Genomic DNA, 18067 nt, shown 5'->3' with positions numbered 1-18067 from the left:
AATACAGTATGATAACCATATATATGGAATTTAGAAAGATGGTAATGATTACCCTATATGCGAGACAGCAAAAGAGACACAGATGCATAGAACAGTCTTTTGGACTCTGTGGGAGAAGGCGAGGGTGGGATGATTTGAGAAAATAACATTGAAATGTGTATATTATCACATGTGAAACAGATCGCCAGTCCATGTTCAATGCATGAGACAAATGCTCAGGGCTGGTGCACTGGGATAATCCAGAGGGATGGGATGGGGAGGGAGGTGGGAGAGGGGTTCAGGATGGGGAACACATGTACACCCATGGCTGATTCATGTCCATGTATGGCAAAACCACTACAATATTGTAAGGTAATTAGCCTCCATTTAAAATAAATAAATTAAAAAAAAGAGTCCAGTGAGAACAGGAACCCTGGCAGAAGGGCTGTTCCGTGGGAGCTGTGCTTCTAGAAGGATGCAACTACAGCCACAGGTCGCCGAAATCGGAAGACATCAGAGAAGAAACACCCAGGCCTCTTTTCACTCCACCATTCATCTCCCCCGACACCCCGCCCTGCCCTCAATGGCGCTCATTGGCTGAACCTGAAAGCCTGCTGGTAAGGGAGCTGAGTGATGCAGTCCACAGGACTTGGCAGGACAGAGCACGAATCTGAAAGAGGAAAACGAAGAATAACCCACATCCTTACCTAAACAGGCATCCTTGAGAGCAGGACTGTATCTTTTCTGTGTTCTTGGGAAAATGTAATTAAATATAAAATATAGAGTTTAGTGTTTAATCTTTTCAATCCTTAAATACTTTTAAAATACAGAGAAGTCCAGAAATAAATATAACAGATATTCACATACCTGCAACTCAGATGTAACACATGAATTTTTTTTTTATGACTGTTTCAGAGTTGATATTATTGTTTAAAGAGAAAAATTGCAGATGAAGTTGGGAGTACCCTGTTTCCTGCCTCTAATCCCTCCCCTCTCCCATCTGCTCTGGAGATAATCACTAAATTGGTATGTATTCCTCTATTCACAATTTTGCTACATATACGTGTATCCATAAATGATATATAACATTGTATAATTTTGTAATTTACAAAGTGATCCATACTGTGTATGTCCTTTTGAATCTTATTCATATAGTCAGCACAATGTTTTTGAGATTGATTAATATTTGTGTTGATACATACAGCTCTGGTTAGTCTGTTTTGACTTCTATGTAGTTTTCTGTTGTATGAACATTTACATTCCCTATGTTACTAATATATTTGTATTTATTTCTACCATTCTTATTTTGTGTTTTTTCTATTTTCTGTTTTTCTTCCCTTTGTTTTGCAGTGGGGGGAAGGGAAGAACCATGTTTTCTTTAGTTCCTCTGTTTCCTTTAACCATTTAAGAAATTACAGATTCTATTTCTTTTCTTTTAATTTATTATCTTAATTTTTTAACATGCATAATTGGCCTAAAGAAAATATTAAGATATTAGACTATTTGAGCTCTGAATTATCCTCTCCCACCTTCCATGTTATTGCTGTCTAGAATTTCAGTTCCACATCTTTAACCATAAAATATAATCATTTGAAAATATGTTTTTAAGATGTAAGACCATGCAGTTGATGCTCCTTATATATTGGTAACTTTGACAATCACAGAACTCTATGGCCTTGAACTTTGGGTGAAAGATCAAAGACACAGAGGTATACTGTATAGTTGTAATTGTTCTTTTAATCAGCAGGAATTATCACTTGCGGTAGAGTTGAAGTTACCTTGTATAATTACATGGAAGGTACACTTTATTTCCCTGCAGAAGGAAATGGCAACCCACTCCAGTCTTCTTGCCTAGACAATTCCATAGACAGCCTGGCAGGCTATAGTCCTTGGGGTCACAGAGTTGGATACAACTGAGCGACTATCACTCATGCTGTATTTTGTTTGCTGGTATATATTGTTTAATTTTAATCTTCAACATGGTGGAATGACATTTTTGATGTCTTCTTGTCAATATTATTGTAGTTGATGTACCTAATAAATACTTCCACTATGTTTAATAAATTCCTTTAATAACAATACCTGCCAGCAAGAATCATAACAATTTCTACCCAAATTGTTAAATTTCTGATTCTGTTTCAATAAAAGTGTTCTCTCTAAAAATAAAAAAAATTGAAAAAAAAGAAAATATGTTTTAGTCAAACTTTATATTAGTTTACATGTTTGCTAATTGCCTTGTTTCCTATTTCTTTCTTCTGCACTATGTTTCCTTCTTCTGAAAGTGCATCTTTTAGTAATTCTTTCAGCAAGAAACTGTGAATAATCGTTTTAATCATTCTGTAAGTGCTTTCTTGTTTTGTTTATTTTGGCTGCATCAGGTCTTAGTTGTGGCACTGGATCTTAGCTGTGTCGTGTGGGGTCTTCATTGTAGCACATGAATTCTCTAGTTGTGGCATGCAGGGTCAGTAGTTGCGGTGTGCAAGCTTAGTTCTCCACAGCATATTTGAGATCTTAGTTCCCTGACCAGGAATCAAACCCAAGCCCCCTGCATTGTAAGGCAGATGCTACACACTGGACCATCAGAGAAATTCCTGTGTTTTTAACTTTCCAAATGTTTTTATTTCACCCTCATCCCTGAATGATAGTTTAGCTAGGATAAAATTACTACAGTGAAAACTGCATTCCTTTAGCAGTTTGAAGATACAGTTCTGTTGCCTCTAGCTTCTACTCTTGCTGATGAGAAATCTGCTCCCCACTGATGTGTCTCCTTTGTAGATAATCTGTTTTGTCTCTCTGGTACTTTGTTTTGTTTGTTTTTGTTTTTTGGAATGTTTGGAAATAGTTTCAAATTAAAGAAAAATTGCAAAATATTAAAAATATTTGTATACCATTTCCCTAAATACATCCACTATTAATCTTTCACTCCATCTGCTTTATGGTTTGTTCCCTCTATATATCCATACATACACACTCACACGTGTGTAGCACATATTTTTTTTCTGAATAATTTGAGGATAACTCATATATATCATGGAGAAGGCAATGGCAACCCACTCCAGTGTTCTTGCCTGGAAAATCCCGTGGACCGAGGAGCCCGGTAGGCTGCAGTCCATGGGGTTGTGAAGAGTCTGACGCGACTAAGTGACTTCACTTTCACTTTTCACTTTCATGCACTGGAGAAGGAAATGGCAGCCCACTCCAGTGTTCTTGCCTGGAGAATCCCAGGGATGGGGGAGCCTGGTGGGCTGCTGTCTATGGGGTGGCACAGAGTCAGACACGACTGAAGCGACTTAGCAGCAGCAGCAGCAGCATATATATCAGGGCTTCCCTTGTGGCTCAGCTGGTAAAGAATCCGCCTGCAATGTGGGAGACCTGGATTCAATCCCTGGGTTGGGAAGGTCCTCTGGAGAAGGGAAAGGCTACCCACTCCAATATTCTGGCCTGGAGAATTCCATGTACTGTATAGTTCATGGGGTCACAAAAAGTTGGACACGACTGAGCGACTTTCACTTTCCCCTTCACTTACATATATATCATGCTCTTTACCCCTAAATACTTCAATGTACATTTCTTTAAAGATATCATCTTGGATAACTCTCAGTATAGTTATCAAGGTTTAAATGACACATTTTTATTTAATCTTTCATTCTTGTTCTGATTTTCTCAACTGATCCAGTAATGTCCTTGATAGCATATTCTCCCCTCTCCCCAGTCTAATCTCAGGCATTACATTTAGTTCTATTGTGTCCTTAACCTCCAAGAATCTCTACTGCTTACATATCTGTAAATCTGGACTGTTTCCTTGTTTTTATGACATTGACAGTATTATTACACCCACTCCCCAATTTTTATATGGAATGTTCCTCATTGTGGGGGGCTTTCTGATGTTTATTCACTAGATTCACATTATACGTTCTTGTCTGGAGTTTGATTATAGGTGACACACACTCAAGAGTGTATTTGGAAGCACATCATACTCCAAGAGAAAGAACGTTTTCTCTTTGTGATTTTAATAAAATGTGCAAACTTGAATTGATTTTATCTTAACCGTGACTTGCTATGATTCAACAACCTAAAGATTCATATTTAATTGGTGTTGTCATTAAGCTAGACCCAGAAAGCTGTAAGAAAAAATCACTTTATTCTTTCTTCAGTCTCTTCAAGCTTTCTCTGCAGTTCCTTCCCCATTTCTACATGAAATCTTAGATAATAACTTAATAACTACATAATTTAGTATGGTCCAATATGATATCAAAATGATAAACTTATTCAAAATCAAATCCTTCTTTCCATGGCTCAAGAAGCAGGCGTCTTTTCCTACTGTTAGTCAAAGTGCAACTCTGTCCCCAGAGTACAGTCACTGCTTGTCACGCTGCTACCAGTCAGGAGCAACTCCAGCCCTGGTCTCTTGATTTTAGATTTCTCAGGCATCAGGTACATATATTCCCTAGGATCCTCCATCTTCAGGAGACACATGTCAAGCTTTCCAGATACCACCACTGAAGTCTTGGTTTAAATGAAGGGGAAGTATCTTCCTACTTCTTCTCCGTGAGTGGTCATAAGAACATAGCATATCAGTGAGTCTCTCCTAAAACCTCCCTCTCTAAGTCTTTTCACCTTTAATTTCTTATATAGATCCAAAGGAGACAATTGTCTCATATTGTCAGAACCAGTTTTGCAACCTATTAGCATGTCCTGCATTTGTGACCAAGAAGCAGCTAACTTTAAAATCTGGGTAATACTCACTACCTACTGAGTATGTTCTTGATCTTTTGATCCCAGGAGATAATAAAAATGGTCTTATTTTCACATCCAGTTAGTCATGTTGTTGTTGTTCAGTCACCAGATTGTGTCTGACTCTTCGCAACCCCACAGACTGCAGCACATCAGACTTCCCTGTCCCTCACCATCTCCTGGAGTTTGCCCAAATTCATATCCAATGAATCAGTGATGACATCCAACCATCTCATCTTCTGTCACCCTCTTCTTCTGCCTTCAATGTTTCCCAGCATCAGGATCTTTTCCAATGTGTGAGCTGTTCACCTCAGGTGGCGAAAGTATTGGAGCTTCTGCTTCAGCATCAGTCTTTCCAAAGAGTATTCAGGGTTGATTTCCTTTAAGATTGACTGGTTTGATCTCCTTGCTTTCCAGGGGACTCTCAGGAATCTTTTCAGCACCACAGTTCAAAAGTATCAGTTCTTCAGTGCTCTGCCTTCTTTACCATCCAGCTCTCACATCTGTACATGACTACTGGAAGGACCATAGCCTTGACAGACCTTTGTCAGCAAAGTGATGTCTTTGCTTTTTAACACAATGTCTAGGTTTGTCATAGCTTTCCTGCCAAGAAGCAATGATCTTCTAATTTCATGGCTGCAGTCACCATTTGCAGTGATTTTAAAGCCCAAAAAGAGAAAATCTGCTACTGCTTCCACCTTTTCCCCTTCTATTCACCATGAAGTCATGGGACCAGATGCCATGGTCTTAGTTTTTTTAATATTGAGTTTTAAGTTGGCTTCTTCACTCTCCTCCTTCACCTTCATCAAGAAGCTCTTTAGGTCCTCTTTGATTTCTGCCACTAGAGTGGTATCATCTGCATTTCTGAAGTTGTTGATATTTCTCCCGGCAATCTTGATTCTAGCTTGTAATTCATTTGGCCCAGCATTTTGCATGATGTGCTCTGTGTATAAATTAAATAACAGGGTGACAATAAACAGCCTTGTCATACTCCTTTGTCAATCCTAAACCAGTCAGTTGTTCCATACAGGGCTCTAAATGTTGCTTCTTGACCTGCATACAGGTTTCTCAGGAGACAGATAAAATGGTCTGGTATCCCACAGTTTTTATGAGTTTTCCATAGTTTGTTGTAATCCACACAGTCAAAGGCTTTAGCATAGTCAATGAAACAGAAGTAGATGTTTTTCTGGGATTCCTTTGCTTTCTCTATGTTCCAGCAAATGTTGGCAATTTGATCTCTGGTTCCTCTGCCTTTTCTAAACCCAGCTTGGACATCTGGAAGCTCTCAGTTCACATAATGCCAAAGCTTAGCTTGGAGGATTTTGAGAATAACCTTACTAGCATGGGAGATGAGTGCAACTGTCTGGTGGTCTGAACATTCTTTAGTACTGCCCTTCTTGAGTATTCGGATGAGGATTGACCTTTTCCACCTTTTCCTGTGGCCACTGTCGCATTTTCCAAATTTGTTGACATGTTGAGTGCAGCACTTTAATAGCATCATCTTTCATGATTTTAAATAGCTCTACTGGAATTCCATCACCTCCACGAGCTTTATTGGGAGAAATGCCCACTTCACACCTCAGAATGTCTGGCTCTGAATGAGAGACTATACCATAATTGTTATCTGGGTCATTAAGATCTTTTTTGTACAGTTCTTCTGTGTATTCTTTCCATCTCTTCTTGATCTCTTCTACTTCTATTAGGTCTTTAAAATTTTTGTCCTTTACTGTGCCCATCTTTGGATGAAATGTTCCTTTGATATTTCCAGTTTTCTTGAAGAGATCTCTAGTCTTACCTTTTCTGTTACTTTCCTGTATTTCTTTGCATTGCTCTTTGAAGAAGGCCTTCTTGTCTCTCCTTGCTGTTCTCTGGAACTCTGCCTTTAGTTGGGTGTATCTTCCTAGTTAGCCATGCCTTTCATCTTTTCTGGGAAATTCTCAGTCTTTATCTTTTTCGATATTGCTTTCCCTAATTCCTTTCTCCTTTCTTTCTGGAATTTTAATTGGACATGTAACACAGGTCCATCTCATTCTATTATCATCCTATTTCAAGTTCATGACCTCTGTTTCATTTTTTCCCACCACATAATTTTTCTATGTGGCATTCTGGGTAATTTCTTCACTAAAACCTTGTAGTTCACTAAACATTCCTGCAGTTGCATTTAATCTGTTATTTAACCCTCATCACAGAGGGTTTTTTTAATTCCAACAACTATTTTTAATCAATAGGAGCTTAATTTGCTTTTTTCCAAATATACCTTTTCATTTTTCATAGTGTCACATTCTCCCATTTCAATTTCTTTTTCTAAAATCTATTTGATTGTTTTAAAGATTCTAATGTTATCATCTCTCTCAGAGAGTTACACAATTTCAAGTCCCTAGAGTGCTAATCCTTCCTCACATTGTGCCTACCAACCACCCCACGTGGTGGATGGTTGCACTATGTGAGTTGTCATTTTTTGTTGTGTGTGTGTGTGTGTGTTAGTCGCTCAGTCACATCCAACCCTTTGCTACCCCATAGACTGTAGCCCACGAGCTCCTCTGTCCATGGGATTCTCCAGACAAGAACACTGGAGTGGGTAGCCATTCCCTTCTCCAGGGGATCTTCCTGACCCAGGAGTTGAGTGCCGGTCTCCTGCATTGCAGGCAGATTCTTTACTGTTTGAGCCACCATGCACCTGAGGTTATGCAAGTATCCCTTCAGAGTAGTTTGCATTTGCTTCTGTTGACTAATTAGAATTCATTGGTCTGGAGCCATTCTATCTATAACACTGTTAACAGCTACAGACCATTTGGATTCAACACTCACATGTGGCACAGGAAAGATGTTTCTTTTTTCCACAGAAGACTTTTTTCCACCCAGAATATTAGGCTTGGATTTGCTTCCTCACTGCTTTTGGGGGGATAATAGGAGGAGTTTTCTGTTTCCCTTTTTAGAGAAAGCAGCCACTCTCTGAGATCTGATTGTATGCAGGAGGCTCAGTTTTAGTTCTTTGTGTCACAAGCCTCCTGTCACTGCAAGGGAGTTTAATCCCTGTCCCCAAGTGCCTGGGGTCCATACCAAAGACTGGTCTATTAGTCATGTAGCATTGGCTGCTATACCTAATGCTCCCCTTGTGAACTACCTCTTCATTTCTGCCATCTCATATTCCTTTTTTCCTTTGAGTTTGCTGTATTTTTACTTTTCTCAATGTTTTATTTCAAAAGTTTTCAGTAAGTTAAAAGAATAGTATGCTCAACATTTATATGCTCTTCACTTAGATTCATCTGAAGTTAGAAGAGAGAGGGAGATTTCCTGTTTACTGAAGTGCCTCTTAATGCTTTTGTCAACTTTTTCTGTTGAGCTCTTTTTCTTAAATGATTTACAAGAATTCTGGATGCAACTCATTCATCAATTAGACGTGTGGTGAATACCTTTTGCCACTCTGTAGCTGCATGTTTTCACTCTCTTAATGGTACCTTTCGATACATAGATGTTAATTAATGAACTTAGACTTATCAACCTACACCTTTATGGTCAATCGAGATGTTCCGAGGCAGCGAGAAAGCGGGGTGCTCAAGCAGCTTAAAGGTACCTCAGCCTGGTTGCTTGTTGCTCCTGGCAACCCTCAGGGACCTTCCTCGGTCCCTTCTCTGGATACCAGAATTGTAAAGAGATGAAATGAGGTACTACTTGAAGGAGTTTTCCAAGGATGGAAGATTCTTTCTACCTCATAAAAACTTGGATGCCCCCAAAGGAGGAAGGAGAGCGGCAGCTGCGCGGGCGCAGGAGTGGCTGAGAGGAGCTACCCCACATACAAGCTAAGGAGCAGCGGCTGCACTTTGCTGGCCATCTGTGAAGAGATACCCCATGTCCAAGGTCAGGAGCAGCGGCCGAGAGGAGCTACCCCACGTCCAAGCTAAGGAGCAGTGGCTGCACTTTGCTGGCCAGCTGTGAAGAGATATCCTATGTCCAAGATAAGAGAAACCCAAGTAAAATGGTAGGCGCTGAGAAAGGGCATCAGAGCGCAGACAGACTGAAACCACAATCACAGACAACTAGCCAATCTGATCACATGGACCACAGCCTTGTCTAACTCAGTGAAACTAAGCCATGTCTTGTGGGGCCACCCAAGACAGACGGGTCATGGTGGAGAGGTCTGACAGAATGTGGTCCACTGGGGAAGGGAATGGCAAACCACTTCAGTATTCTTGCCTTGAGAACCCCATGAACAGTATGAAATGGCAAAAAGATAAGACACTGAAAGATGAACTCCCCAGGTCAGTAGGTGCCCAATATGCTACTGGAGATCAGTGGAGAAATAACTCCAGAAAGAATGAAGGGGTGGAACCAAAGCAAAAACAACACCCAGTTGTGGACGTGACTGGTGATAGAAGCAAGGTCCAATGCTGTAAAGAGCAATATTGCATGGAAACCTGGAATGTTAGGTCCATGAATCAAGGCAAATTGGAAGTGGTCAAACAGGAGATGGCAAGAGTGAACATCGACATTCTAGGAATCAGCCAACTAAAATGGACTGGAATGGGTGAATTTAACTCAGATGACCATTATATCTACTACTGTGGGCAGGAATCCCTTAGAAGAAATGAGTAGCCATCATACTTAACAAAAGAGTCCGAAATGCAGTACTTGGATGCAATCTCAAAAATGACAGAATGATCTCTGTTCATTTCCAAGGCAAAACATTCAATATCACAGTAATCCAAGTCTATGCCCCGACCAGTAACACTGAAGAAGCTGAAGTTGAACGGTTCTATGAAGACCTACAAGACCTTTCAGAACTAACACCTAAAAACGATGTCCTTTTCATTATACTGGACTGGAATGCAAGAGTAGGAAGTCAAGAAACACCTGGAGTAACAGGAAAATTTGGCCTTGGAGTAAAGAATGAAGCAGGGCAAAGGCTAATAGAGTTTTACCAAGAGAACACACTGGTCATAGCAAACCCTCTTCCAACAACACAAGAGAAGACTCTACACATGGACATCACCAGATGGCCAACACCGAAATCAGATTGATGATATTCTTTTCAGCCAAAGATGGAACAGCTCTATACAGTCAGCAAAAACAAGACCAGGAGCTGACTGTGGCTCAGATCATGAACTCCTTATTGCCAAATTCAGACTTAAATTGAAGAAAGTGGGGAAAACCACTAGACTATTCAGGTTTGACATAAATCAAATCCCTTATGATTATACAGGGGAAGTGAGAAATAGACTTAAGGAACTAGATCTGATAGAGTGCCTGATGAACTATGGATGGATGTTCATGACATTGTACAGGAGGCAGTGATCAAGACCATCACAAGAAAAAAAAATGCAAAGAAGCAAAATGGCTGTCTGAGGAGGCCTTACAAATAGCTGTGAAAAGAAGAGAAGTGAAAAGCAAAGGAGAAAAGGAAAGATATACCCATTTGAATAAAAGAATAGCAAGGAGAGATAAGAAAGCCTTCCTCAGTGATCAGTGCAAAGAAATAGAGGAAAACAATAGAATGGGAAAGACTAGAGGTCTCTTCAAGAAAATTAGAGCTACCAAGGGAACATTTCATGCAAAGATGGGCTCAATAAAGGGAAGAAATGGTATGGACCTAACAGAAGAAGAAGATATTAAGAAGAGGTGGCAAGAATACACAGAAGAACTGTACAAAAAAGATCTTCACGACCCAGATAATCATGATGGTGTGATCACTCACCTAGAGCCAGACATCCTAGAATGTGAAGTCAAGTGGGCCTTAGGAAGCATCACTATGAACAAAGCTAGTGGAGGTGATGGAATTTCAGTTGAGCTACTTCAAATCCTAAAAGATGATGCTGTGAAAGTGCTGCATTCAATATGCCAGCAAATTTGGAAAGCTCAGCAGTGGCCACAGGACTGGAAAAGGTCAGTATTCATTCCAATCCCAAAGAAAGGCAGTGCCAAAGAATGTTCAAACTACCACACAATTGTACTCATCTCACACGCTAGTAAAGTAATGCTCAAAATTTTCCAAGTCAGGCTTCAGCAATATGTGAACCATGAACTTCAGGATGTTCAAACTAGTTTTAGAAAAGGCAGAAGAACCAGAGATCAAATTGCCAACATCTGCTGGATCATCGAAAAAACAAGAGAGTTTCAGAAAAACATCTACTTCTCGAAGACTTTGACTGTGTGGATCAGAATAAACTGTGGAAAATTCTGAAAGAGATGGGAATACCAGACCACCTGACCCACCTCTTGAGAAACCTATATGCAGGTCAGGAAGCAACAGTTAGAACTGGACATGGAACAACAGACTGGTTCCAAATAGGAAAAGGAGTACGTCAAGGCTGGATATTGTCACTCTGTTTATTTAACTTATATGCAGAGTACATCATGAGAAACACTGGGCTAGAAGAAGCACAAGATGGAATCAAGATTGCCGGGAGAAATATCAATAACCTCAGATATGCAGATGACACCACCCTTGTAGGAGAAAGTGAAGAAGAACTAAAGAGCTTCTTGATGAAAGTGAAAGAGGAACGTGAGAAAGTTGGCTTAAAGCTCAACGTTCAGAAAACTAAGATCATGGCATCCAGTCCCATCAGTTCATGGCAAATAGATGGGGAAACAGTGGAAACAGTGACTGACTATTTTTTTGAGCTCCAAAATCACTTCAGATGGTGATTGCAGCCATGAAATTAAAAGATGCTTACTCCTTGGAAGGAAAGTTATGACCAATCTAGACAGCATATTAAAAAGTAGAGACATTACTTCATCAACAAATGTCCATCTAGTTAAGGCTATAGTTTTTCCAGTAGTCATGTATGGATGTGAGAGTTGGAGTATAAAGAAAGCTGAGCGCAGAAGAATTGATGCTTTTGAACTGTGGTGTTGGAGAAGACTCTTGAGAGTCCCTTGGACTGCAAGGAGATCCAACCATTGCATCCTAAAGGAGATCAGTCCTGAATATTCATTGGAAGGACTGATGTTGAAGCTGAAACTCCAATACTTTGGCCACCTGATGCAAAGAGCTGACTCATTTCAAAAGACCCTGATCCTGGGAAAGATTGAGGGCAGGAGGAGAAGGGGACGACAGAGGATGAGATGGTTGGATGGCATCACTGACTCAATGGACATGGGTTTGGATGGACTCCGGGAGTTGGTGATGGACAGGGAGGCCTGGTGTGCTGCAGTTCATGGGATCACTTAGAGTTCGACATGACTGAGCGACTGAACTGAACTTAACTGAGATGTCTTTTTTTTATTCTTTGTAAGAAATTGCTCTTTACCTTTATTCTGTGCATTTGCAGTAGAAGATGAGGATATCTCTTAGCTTAGTCCAGGATTTTGCCAAAACCTACCATACAGCTTGTAAGGAAAACTCCATAGAAAGAGCAATAAACAATCAAGGAACTTGAAGTATAGCCCTCATGACACCATCTAGAGTATTTTATGACCTATTGACAATGACGTGCCCCTCGTGTTCAGTTTAGCTCTGAGTTCAATCATTCTGTCACTCTGTTACATGTCTTCAAACCAATTAAATATCAACTAGTTTCCCAGGGGCTCTGTTAGTCGAGACCTCAAATTTACATCATACTTAATGAGAAAAAAGTTAAGCATATTTACCTTTGGATGTACTTCCTAGGGTAGGGATTAGAGAAATCTGTTGTCAACATTATTCAGTTATTATGACTGATGAAAAAGTTTAAAAGAGAAGAAAGTTCCTTCACTTCTAAGAATCTGTTTTCTCCTCCAACGGATGATCCTATAATTTATTATCTAAGACAAGACAGTTTGGTAATGAAAGGAAGTTGCTCTTCACTGCTATTCTGGAACAGCTGGCATAGACTGGAACGGTCCCTGGCATCTCTGCATGTGGTTGCTCCGCCCATCTGTAAAGTGGGGGAGCTGTACTTGATGGTCTCAGAGATTCCCTGGCCTCACATTCTGTCACCATAGGAGGGAAAAAGAGGAAATAGTTGCATTTCTTTAAACTCATTTCCTACTCTGATAAACAGGGATGTCAGCTCTTCTGTTCCACGGTCTAATTTTTAATAAGCTATGCTACAGTGAAGATTTTAATAATTTAGATGAACTTTTAGTTTGAGAAATACCAAATTAAGACAGGCTAATGTTCCCTTTTCCTTTTTTCCTAAGAACATATAAGCAAACTCCAGCCATGAAGTCTGATCATGGCTCATAGTGAGAGGGCCAGTCCCGTATCCAGACTGTTCTCTGTCTCCTGGGTCTATCTCTGGTGTGTTCACTGGGAACCCAAGTCCCTCAAAATCCCAGTCCTTACAACTGTGTTCTCCATGATCCAGACACGTCTGGCAAGCTCACAAACTCCTATGAAGTAACATTAAGTGAAGAAATAGAAGAGGCACAAAAACCAAAACATGAAAAAGTCAAGAGAACAGTATAAGAAGCCTAGAAACAGACAACAGACCCACTCCCATATGAATGGTAACTTGGAACTTGATAGTGATGGCATTTGAAACCACTGGGGAAAGAAAACACAGTTTAAAATACAGTACTGGGGGTCTCCCCTGGTGGTCTAGTGGTTAAAAATCCACCTTGCAATGCAGGGAACTCGGGTTCAATCTTTGGTCAGAGAACTGAGACCCCCACATGACGAAAGGCAACTGAGTCCATGTGCTGCAACTAGAGAGCCTGAGCATTGCAACAAAAGCTCCTGCCTGTAGAAACCAAAAGCAGACACAACCAAATAAATAATTATTTAAAAAAATAACATATAGTACTGATGTATTACTAATCTATTGCTGCATTCAAAATTTTCCCCAGATTTAGCAGATTAAAAGAATACACATCAATTTATCTCACAGTTTTGAGGAGTCAGGAAGCTAGATACTCTTAGCTGGTTCCTCAGCTTCCAGGGCATCCCTCAGGAAATCAAAGTGGACTTCCCTGCTGGTCCAGTGGATAAGAATCTGCCTGCCAATGCAGAGGACATGGGTTCGATCCCTGGTCCAGGAAGATGCCACATGCTGCAAAGCAGCTAAGCCTGGGTGCCACAACTTCTGAGCCCAAGTGCCTCAATGACTGATGTTCTTGTCCCCGAGAGCCCATACTCCACAACAAGAGAAGCCACCGCAACGAGAAGTCCATGCCCCGCAACAAAGAGAAGCCCTCACTCTCCACAACTAGAGGAAGCCTGCACACAGCAATGAAGATCCAGGGCAGCCAAAAATAAATAAATAAAATAAAGCAGTATGTACATGTCAAAAAAAAAAAAGGCAAGGTGGCAGCTGAGGCTGCTGTCATCAACTCAAGTTTCCACAGGGCAGGACGCACTCCCAAACTCACCCAGCAGTTGTTAGCAGGATACAGTTGCTTGCAGGTATCAGACGAGGATTTCAGTTCTTTGCAGGACATTGACCAGAAGCCATCCTTGCTTCCTAGTCACATGTTCTTCTCCACCACAGCATCTGGCTTCCTTAGAAGCCAGAAAAAAAGCAACAAGCTAATGTTTTAGCCTGTCTTAGTTTTTTATTTCTCAAACTAAAAGTTTATCTAAATTATTAAAATTTTCACTATCAGTTCAGTTCAGTTGCTCAGTCATGTCCGACTCTTTGAGACCCCATGAATTGCAGCACGCCAGGCCTCTCTGTCCATCACCAACTCCCGGAGTCTACCCAAACTCATGTCCAACGAGTCAGTGATGCCATCCAACCATCTCATACTCTGCTGTCCCCTTCTCCTCCTGCCCCCAATCCTACCCAGCATCAGGGTCTTCTCCAATGAGTCAACTCTTCGCATGAGGTGGCCAAAGTATTGGAGTTTCAGCTTCAACATCAGCCCTTCCAATGAACACCTAGGATTGATCTCCTTTAGGATGGATTGATTGGATCTCCTTGCAGTCCAAGGGACTCTCAAGAGTCTTCTCCAACACCACAGTTCAAAAGCATCAATTCTGCGGTGCTCAGCTTTTTCCACCATCCAACTCTCACATCCATACATGACCACTGGAAAAACCATAGCCTTGACTAGACAGACTTTTGTTGGCAAAGTAATGTCTCTGCTTTTAAATATGCTATCTAGGTTGGCCATAACCTTCCTTCCAAGGAGTAAGCGTCTTTTAATTTCATGGCTGTAATCACCATCTGCAGTGATTTTGGAGCCCAAAAAAATAGTCAGTCACTGTTTCCACTGTTTCCCCATCTATTTGCCATGAACTGATGGGACTGGATGCCATGATCTTAGTTTTCTGAATGTTGAGCTTTAAGCCAACTTCTTCACTCTCCTCTTTCACTTTCATCAAGAGGCTCTTTAGTTCTTCTTCACTTTCTGCCATAAGTTTGGTGTCATCTGCATATCTGAGGTTATTGATATTTCAGCTATTAAAAATTGGACCGTGGAACAGAAGAGGCAACATCCCCATTTATCAGAGTAGGAAATGAGTTCAAAGAAATGCAACTAATTCCTTTTTTTCCCTCCTAGAGTAATAGAATGTGAGGCCAGGGACTCTCTGAGATCATCAAGTACAGCTCTCCACTTTACAAATGCAAGCTGAGAGCAAGAAAGAGAAAGTGGCAGCAAGAGAGAGAATCCTGGCAAGGTAGAAATCACAGTCTTTTGTACTCTGATCATGGCAATGACATCTCATTACTCTTGTATTCTATTTATGAGAATATCCTCATATTGTCAAATTATAGTCATGAGGCCTAGCCCAAACACAAGAGGAGGAAATTACACAAAGGAATAAGTACCAGGAGGTGGAAGACATTGGGAGCTATCTTAAAAGTCTGCCTACTGCTGGGTCTTACCATCAGTCCAAAATTCTTCTTCCTAGTTTTTCCCGGGAGACCTAGCAATGCAAACTGGACTCTCAATGACCCCTTCTGCTCTCCTTAGTCCCGCATATGGCAATCCAGACACACCAATTCCTACTTTCCAAAGTTATTCTCCTATCCACTTCCAGTCACGCCAGCAGATTTAGCCTGTGCTTTCAGAAAATGAAAATGGCAGACAGACAAAAGGAAAGCCTATCTCAAGTTAGAAAAAAGCATTAAGGATGCTGCTGGTTTCCAAGAGAAATTCTATCCCCTGGTGAAAATAAAATTCTTGTTCTGCTTGTCCAGTCCACTTGATCCAGAGCCCAACAAAGGAATATTCCTGTTCACACTCACTGAAGCCACACTGTCTTCCTGAAGGAGTTATTTGGCCCTAGGCTGTAGCTCAGCTCCTACAGAGGGACTTAAAAGGAAAACAACAGTTCTTGGTCCAAAGCAATAAAGAGACAAGTGAGTCATAACAGTCTGGATTCTCCACCAGCATAAGCAGTTCCGTGAATCGCCTCTATAAAAACCCTGCCTTTCTATCCCAAGCTGTTCCAAGTGCCAAAACCTTCCATTCAAGAGTTTTATAACTCAGCCCTGTGCTCACAAATGTCACTGCACATAAGAGGGCCTTTGATCTCTAGCCATACCCAAGCCCATAGTCTGCAGCGAAGCGTGGTTTGATAACTATCTGAAGAGAAAAGCGCTTGGGTTTCCTCTCCTCTCTTTCTATTCTACTTTTAATAGGCTGCTTAGCTTCAGGCATCTGCCCTCTGCCCTCCTAGTTTCCATCTCAACCAAAAGTAAAACAGGCCCATGGTTTCATGCTCTGAGAGCTCATGAAATAACAATGATGGCAGCAAATACTCATAGAGGGCTCATACGTGCCAGGCGTTGTCTTAAGGAGTTTATATAGGCAATCCTACGTAGGAGGTTTTCACAGAGAGGGAAGCATAGAGAGGCAAAGTGACTGCATGACAGAGTTAGTTAGTAAGGGATTTGAAACCAACCAGTACTTTCCCAAAGTATGTTTGCCCGCTTAACCGTGAAAGAGAGTAACACAAGTCTTCACTGAGAAGGCAAAATATGAAGTCAGAAATGTGAGTCTATTTACTGTATGATCCTGCAGTCCCACTGGACATACATCTGGCGAAAACTCTAATTTGATGGGATACGTGAACCTCAGTGTTCACAACAGCAAGACGTGGAAACAACCTAAATGCCCGTCGATAGATGAATGGATAGAGAAGATGTGGGACATACATACACTGGAATATTACTCAGACGTGGAAAAGAGTGAAATAATGCCATTTGTAGCCACATGGATGCACCTAGAGACTATCATACTAAGTGAAATAAGCCAGACAGAGAAAGACAAATATCATACAATATCACTTAGATGCGGAATCTAAAAAAAGACACAAATTAACTTATATACAAATCAGAAATAGACTCACAGACTGAGAAAACAAGCGTATGGTTACCAAAGGGGAAAGGGAGGGGGGAGGGACAAATTAGGACTTTGGGGTTAACATGCACTATTACTATAATAAAACAGATAACCAACAAGGTGCCTACTGTATACACAGAAAACTCTACTCAATATCTTGTAATAATCTGTAAGGGAAAAGTTTTAAAAAAAGAGTAGATACAAATATGTATAACTAACTCACTTTGCTATACACCTGAAACTAACACAACATTGTAAACCAACTCTACTTCCATTTAAGAAAAAGATAAACAAAGAAACGCACAACTTGAATTTTTTTTTTAATGTGAGTTTCCCTTTAGTAAGGAAGAAGCTTTGGAATAAACTCCTTAGCTGTAAAAGCACTTTCTTTTTCCAGGTACTGTATCAGAAATGCCTTCAGTAAGAAGACTAAATGCACAAACCTTTGAACTAAAGTCATGAGCTGATTAATCAAACTGAACTGAAGACTAAACTATGCTCTGCGATGTATCTGAAGCAGCAGATTTCCTCTGGTGAAGTTTTTCCCTCCTGTTCAGTATAAAGATACAGGGCTCTATTATTGTCAAATTTCTTTAGGCTTTCCCGACTCATCTGAATTAGAAGCCTCTCTGTTTTTAAACTATGTTTTGTTAGGTGTGGAAATTTATGAAGTATGGCTAGGTCAGAACAGAACAGCAGTTCATAACTAAGTCCTAAGATGTATCATTTCAAGCATAACTACCTTCAAAACTTATATATTCAAAATTAAGTCCAAGAGAAGTTTCTATATACAAATAGCTGCTATAATGAAAACTACCTTCCTGCTCTCGGTCCAGGTGAAATGATGGATGTAAGCCCCTCCCTGGGAATAGGAGTAGGCATGCGTGCTGTCCCCGGGCCCAGGGTTGGTCACATGGCTGTAACTGGGCCAATAAGAGCTCCATAATTTTGCTGGAATGATTGAGGAAGACTGTTTTTTTAAAAAAATAATTTCATTTATTGATTGATTTTTGGCTGCAGCAGGTTTTCGTTGTGGTACCAGGGCTTAGTTCCCCGGCCGGGGATTGAACCGGCGTCTCCAGCATGGGAAGGTGGATTCTCAACCACTGGACCACCAGGGAAGTCCTGAGGGGGGTTTATACTG

At 40.7% G+C, this 18067-nt stretch overlaps 1 long non-coding RNA gene across 1 annotated transcript in view; it reads left to right on the top strand.

The window, feature by feature from the left end:
* Positions 1-18067, top strand: part of LOC145529801 (uncharacterized) — a 69412-nt gene that overhangs the window by 37509 nt on the left and 13836 nt on the right. The window contains exon 3 of the long non-coding RNA XR_014071359.1: positions 895-1005. This is a non-coding gene — a long non-coding RNA (uncharacterized LOC145529801). The remainder of the gene's footprint in view (positions 1-894; positions 1006-18067) is intronic.

The sequence above is a fragment of the Giraffa tippelskirchi genome, chromosome 12 (genome assembly GCF_054371585.1).
Source record: "Giraffa tippelskirchi isolate mGirTip1 chromosome 12, T2T-mGirTip1v1.2.pri, whole genome shotgun sequence".
NCBI classification, from domain to species: Eukaryota; Metazoa; Chordata; class Mammalia; order Artiodactyla; family Giraffidae; genus Giraffa; species Giraffa tippelskirchi.
The sequence above is the reverse complement of the archived record's forward strand: the minus strand, read 5'-3'. Positions and strand labels throughout refer to the sequence as shown.